The sequence below is a fragment of the Onychostoma macrolepis genome, chromosome 25, assembly GCF_012432095.1.
Source record: "Onychostoma macrolepis isolate SWU-2019 chromosome 25, ASM1243209v1, whole genome shotgun sequence".
NCBI classification, from domain to species: Eukaryota; Metazoa; Chordata; class Actinopteri; order Cypriniformes; family Cyprinidae; genus Onychostoma; species Onychostoma macrolepis.
In genome coordinates, this window is record NC_081179.1 from 2912149 (window position 1) to 2919387 (window position 7239).

The following is a 7239-nucleotide window of genomic DNA, read 5'->3' on the forward strand; positions in this document are numbered from 1 at the left end:
GAGCGCAGAGTTAATTTCCAAATGCAGAGGGAGGCGGTCAGGAATGCAAGGGAGTTGAACATTGATAGAAGATGAATTGATATTCATAAAGCATAATGTCTGAGGTAATACTCAAAGGTGTGAACACAGTTATGGAGAGAGCTGTGCGTCTGTCATACGGGACGCTTTGAGCCGCCAGCACAGATTATTAAACTCCTCTTAATGTATGGATCTTCTGGAGGTCAAAGGTCAATTCGCCCACTTCCAGATTTCTGAGTGTAGTAAGACATGGGCTGAATTTGGAACAGCATACTAGCGTACTACGCTAGTAGTATGTGTGATGTCCATAGTATGCTAATTTTCTGTATGCACAGACGATCTACTACTACTTTACACATTGTATTTACAATTACAAGCTGTCCTACTGAGAAAACATGTTTTACAGATCCAGTAGCACAGATTCATGACTCATCTTCACAGTGAGCAGCTAAACATGTATGTGGTCAAATTTCTCCATCCTAGTCAGTTAATGGTTTGTTTCTGGTTAAACACACAACCGAGAGTATAAAGACAGACTTAATGTATAACACTTTCATTTAAACATCAGAAAAGAGAGAAAACTAAGATTATATATATATATATATATATTTCTCTCTCTGTATATAAATAAATATATAGTTATTATTATTTCTATTATTATTTTATATACAGTATATATATATATATATATATAGAGAGAGAGAGAGAGAGAGAGAGAGAGAAATATAGAAATATAAATTAATAATAGAAATATTTGTTTATTTCTAAATAATTTTCCAGTTTCAGTTCTTATTTCAGTTTTAATTTTTAGTCATTTTGTTATGTGCTTGTATCATTTTCATTCATTTATATATATATTTATATTTAGCTTAGCATTTTTATTTATTTTTTTTTTTTCAGTTTTAGTTTGAGCAATTTTATTATTTCATCTTAAACTTATTACATTTAAATTAGCTGCCAAGGAACCATTTCTATTTTTTAATGCTTAAGCTTTTCCTCTAACATATTTTATTTTATTCCAGCTTTAATTAAATTAACCAAAACGATTTTAATAGCTTTAGTTTTAATTATTTATTATACAGTACACTCTCAGAAATAAAAGGTACAAAAGGTACACTTTTGTACCTATTAAGTTCAAATATGTATCTTTAAGGTACCAAAATGGACCCTTTAGGTACAAACATGTACCTTTTGAAAAGGTACCGCCCCAGTGACAGCTTTTGTACCTTTATTTCTGAGAGTGTATATACAGCACTGTTTAAAATGTGCATCAAACTACATACTGTTTAACAAAATACTTTTAAAAATGAGTATTCCAAAAAACATCCCAAGATGAATCAGATCAAATGACAGATCAGAGTTGCTGTCTAATAAGCTTCATCATTCAGAGACAAAATATTAAGAGGAACAAAACGTTCCAGACTTTGTGTAAACGTGCCTTATCTGTGCATTCATTATTTTAAATTGCTTTATTAAAGCTTGTTGGCAATGGGCCTCAAAAGATTATCTCATAAGCATTAATGAATTTATTATTATTTTATATAATTTTTGCATTGTTGAGTTGTTCCACCCCGATGTTTTATTTCTATAAAACAGCAATGAAACAGGATTGTTTTGAGCTGCAGGTCAGAGGTTATGCGTGTAATGTTTGCTCACGGCTTTAGACGAGTAACTCCTCTGATAAACTAAAAACCTGAAAACAAACGTTTGATTAGTGCTTTTGTCTGGACGTCAGCCTGTTTTTAAACCGTCCCGACCTCCGATTCATGAAATGCTTTTGGTTTAATTGTTTGTTCCAGAAAGCGGATCCATCTTGATTATGTTGGTTTACATTTGAAAGGCTGGTTTTAATGTTTGAAGACGAATCTTCTCATGAATGATGTTTCAGCGGTGAACGTGGCAGCCTGTCATCTGTTTTATTGGAAACAGCCGGGAAAACCTTGTGTCAAATTACCTAATTGAAAGCATCCACTACATTTGTCTGTGTGAAGGTGACGCGCTTCGAGACTCGTTAACGCTGGTCAAATTCAGCCTGGCAGTTGTTTATTTGCACATGTGAATCTGATAAATGAAGCCGTTGGGATTTAGGAAGTGAGAAACATCACAAAACGTCGTCATTTTCAGGGAGAATTTTGCAGGGAAAGTATTTTACAGACATACAATTCTGGGAAAATGTCCCCGAGCATAAATAAAGAGGAATTCACATCCCACAACAATAAACAATCATTTATTTCTATTGACAAATCAGTTTTTTTTTTTTTTTGTGATCCTTTGGTTTCTGTGAGTAAAAAAAGAGAGAAATAATCATAAAATAAAGCATTTAATTCATTGGATTATCCCAAAAATAGTCTATATGATCATTTCATACATAAAACCTCCTTACAATCAATTTTCAGCAGAAATGACTGTATTATGATATAGGAAATAATTTTTCTCTGTATTTCTGTTTCGTTTTCTAGTACAAATACAGTATCAAAACATTCTTAAATCAAGATACATTTACTTAAGAAGGAAAATGAAGTCTTGATTTCTGAAAAGAAAAAACGTTTTTAATGAAAGCAAGGAAAAAACATCTGTTTGGTCAAAAAGAAAAAAAGTAAAAGTAATAATGACAATTAATTCAAAGGAAAAATAAGTTAAATTCAATCTTATCCCAGAAAAAAAAAAAAAAAAGTTATTTGTCTTGTTTTCCAGTACTAATATCTAAACATTTTCTTATATGAAATAATTCTAAAGTAAATGTTTCCCAAGTAAATGTTTCCCAAGTAAATGTTTCTTGATTTTAGAATGTTTAGAAATAAAAATAAAATTACAATTTAATTTAATTTAATTTAATTTAATTTAATTTAATTTAATTTAATTTAATTTAATTTAATTTAATTTAATTTAATTTAATTTAATTTAATTTAATTTAATTTAATTTAATTTAATTTAATTTAATTTAATTTAATTTCACTTTTTATTTTTGGGATAAAATATAAACTTTTTCCCCTTTTAATTACATTTTGATTTTTCCTTACAGTATTGGCATAAACTCACTTAATATTATTTATTTATTTTTATTTTATTGTTTTTTTTTTTAAAAAAATTAGCTTCTCAAGTAAATTCATCTTGATTTAAGTTTTTTTTTTTTCTTACTGGAAAACAAGACAAAAATACCAAGTTTTTAAAAAACTGCAGTTTATTTTTCTGGGATTTTCATGTTTTCTCTTTGAATTAAGTTATTATTTTTTCTTACCCCATTGGCAGATATTTTTTCTTATTTGAAGCATAAACTCTTAATATCTTAAGTAATTTTGCTTCTCAAGTAAATCAAGAAACATTTACTTAAGAAGCAAATTTTTAGATATAAAATCTTTCTTTCTTAAAAATTTAAGCACATATTTTGTAGCTTTTTGTTTTTTTGTAAATGCAGGAAGTCCAAAACAAGCATTCGGCCAAACACTTCTTTGCAAAAACGTGAAAACCCATCGGCTTTCCAATGCAAATGAAAGTCAGCCATATTTAATTCATCCGTAATGCCACTTCCTTCCTGTTGGGAAACTCGACATCGTCAGTCACAACTATTTCTGTCCTTTATCGAATTTTCATGAGCGTTTCGTATGGAAACGTGGCTGGCGATGACACATTTTCTGGGACACGTCTTCTGGGATGCAAACGATGGTACGGTCGCGTATGCATGACGAGTTCAAGCAGTGGGTGTCCTCATCTCTTCACATTCAGACCTCCACTTCATCCTTCAAGCAGCAGGGGACACAAAACACGGCGAATTAATCCGACTCGTAAAAATGGCTCGTCTGAAAGGGTTTTGTGGGGACTCGGAGAGGGGGGTGTTGTCTAAAAAGCTTTTTCACAGTGAAAACACGCTGATTACGTTATTGTTGAGTGGCTTTTGATTCCCACACGAGGACCTAATGCAGGAACACCAATGAGGAGACCTCCATTAACCAGCACAGCGGGGATTAAACCTCCACCTCATCAGCGTCCCGGGACCCTCTGTGAATCACGAGAAACGCTGGTCCGGCTCTCCAGCGCTTTTGACCATTGCGCCTCTTTCTCGCGGCTGAATGCGGGGTTCACAGTTTGTTGTTCCAAAACAATGCGCAGGGGTCGGATGAATGAAGAGTCCTGGAGAACTATAGGTTTTTCGGCGTTGTTTTCCCCCTCCTTCTCTTCTTCTGCTCCAAGGGAACGCAATTAGAGTGGGGAATTGGACGGGAGGAGGCTGCGGATGGGGGATGAGAATGAGAAGGCTATTATCCCACTGTTAGATGTGAATGGAGAGCCCCACTCAGACGACACAAAAGGGCCGGAGCTGAGAGGAGGCCCTGCTGAAAGAGAGCCGTCCACCGGAGCTTCGCCTCGGGAACACATGCGCCGACGGGTTTCTCTTCAAACCCTCGTTCGGTTGAGAAATGCAATTCACACAAAAATGAACATTTGCTTAATATGTATTCAACCTCAGGCCAGCCAAGACATAAATGAGTTTGTTTCTTCATCAGATTTGGAGAAATTTAGCATTACACTCAGCAATGGATGCTCTGCAGTGAATGGGTGCCGTCAGAATGAGAGTCCAAACAGCTGATAAAAACATCACAGTAATCCACACCACTCCAGTCCATCAGTAAATGTCTTGTGAAGACAAAAGCTGCATGTTGGTAAAAAACAAATCCACCATTAGGATGTTAAACCGTTGAATTCATAATCCATAATTTTGCTTCCTTCAGTAAAGAAGTCGTCTCGTCTGAATCAGGAGAGAAATCTGCACAGGTCAAACAGCTGTTTACAAGCTTCAAAACAGTTCAAAACAGCTCTAAACAAATATGTTTGTGGATTTTGATGTGAGGGGACAACATGAGATGGACTCTTTCACTGGAGGAAGCGTTATGCGTTAAGCGTTAAGTTTTGTCCATAAGTGACCGTTTAAATTTAAAACCTCTTAATGCTGGATTTGTTTCTTACAAACACGCAGATTTTGGCTTCACAAGATATTAACTGATGGACTGGAGTGGTGTGGATTATTGTGATGGTTTTATCAGCTGTTTGGACTCTCATTCTGATGGCACCCATTCACTGAAGAATGCACCTTTTTTCACTGCACCATTTTATTTTAAGCAAAACTTATTATTGTTAGTATAATGTGGAAATAAATCTCATTCTCGTTACTATAAAACAAACTCTCTTTAAAAGCATTAAATTTTTGTAAAGCAAAAAAAAAAAAGACACTTGTTAGTGTAATTTCAAAAATATATAAGGGTTATATACAGATGAAAACGCTTTATATTATACTATATTCTTGTTACTGTAATGCAGGAAAACAAGAAAATAAAAAAGCAGCACTTATAAATATATAAATATTAAGTTTACTTTAATAAAAAAAATTTCACATTAATGATGTTTTTTTTTTTTGAGAATTTAAATTTCTTATGATTTTGTTTTTCATTTTGTATTATATATATTATTTTTTTTTTTTTGCTAGCATTTTGTTTTACTGTCCTGTTCTGTGTGTACACAATATGTACTCATTATAACAATTACAATAACTGGGAAATAACTAGGTACTAACCCTAAACCTAACCCATGTAGTTACCTTATACGTAATTTCTAGCGATTATCGCCGATTTGATTGCACAGATACTATTTGGTTTGAAACTGAGGTAGACAATGACATCTCTGAATTCAATAATGAAATGCCTTTATCTGAAAATTGAGTGTTTAATCTTATCATTATACATTACTGACACTCTATCTTTCAATTTGATACTGTTAAGTGCTTTGACACAATCTGTATTGTTAAAAGCGCTATATAAATAAAGGTGACTTGACTTGACTTGACTTGACTTATAGTAACCAGATCTTGGGTAAGTACACTGTACACATACTGTAAAATAAAGTGTTACCCTTTTTTTCTGGACACGTTCTTGGTCAGTTTTCAGGAGATTCACTCCTGTGTTCCCACAGCAGGCGTATTTTGGGCGAGAAGTCATTTGTAAGTTGGCGGCATCATCCAGCGTGGCCCTAAAAATACCACGTTGTGTAAGTCAGCACTGCTGTTCACTTTTTCCTCCATGCTGCTGGTGACACACTACAGAGCGTTTCCAGAGGAAAAAAAGGTCAGGTCTTACGCACGCTCACCGCACACATATCAGGAAAAAGCGTTACTGTGTGGCCAAGGGGTTAAAAAAAGATTTCAGAGAGGGAGAGAGAGGAACTTCCCCGAGTATCGCAGGCACTGCGGTGAACTTTACGATACAGAGAAAAAAAAACGGGGTGTCAGGCAAGAGTTGTGGAAACCAAACGCCAGCTGTTAATATTAGCAGTAAAGGTGAAAGGTCAGCAAAATAAACACAATTAATCAATAAAAGTCCTTAAGTCATAGTAACCTCTTTGAAAAAGTGAAGGATTTACTTTGAAACTATTTGCATTCAGAAATTCTTTGTAAATTTTACATATAATTATAAAAAGGCATGCATCACACTGAAGACCAAAATAGAATTTTCTTGACATAAGGATACTAACAACTATAGGGATGTAAAAGGTACTGCACTGTGAAAATTCTATACAGTATATATATATATATATATAAAGTTGTAAATAAAACAGATTTTTGAAGAAATGTTATGTTTTAACTTTGCAACTGTTTGTGAAATTTACATGCAATTTCTGAGTGAAAATTGTTTGTGTGAAAATGTCCATCTATGTGAGGTATTAATGTAAAAAGTTGTAATTTCATTTGTTTATATATATATATTGTAAAAAATGACAGTGAATTTAAAGTTAAAAGACTGTAAAAATGAAATATTTGTAAAAATTATTTTATTGTTATTTATTTATCTATTAATATAAATTATTTTATTTATTTATTTAATTAATTAATTTTACTTTTTTAAGTCTACCAGGGGGTGGGTTCTAAATTTGCACCGCTGCTTTATGTTTTATATTACTGTTCCCTGAAAAAAAGAATTCAATAAACTTGTGAAATGGTTAACGGTAAGTTACTGTATATACACTGTAAAAAATTATCGTCATTTTAACGGTTAAAAACTGAAAACTCTACAGTAAAAACCTGTTAAATGGTTAAGTTCCCCTACTATATACAGTGAAAAATTGTAATAGACATAATAGATGTATGTACGTTTGGGGTGGAGATTTCAAAATAGGGGCGTGTTTGTTTTGGTACTTTCAAATATCAACATCATTGCATAACCAACATTTTATTTA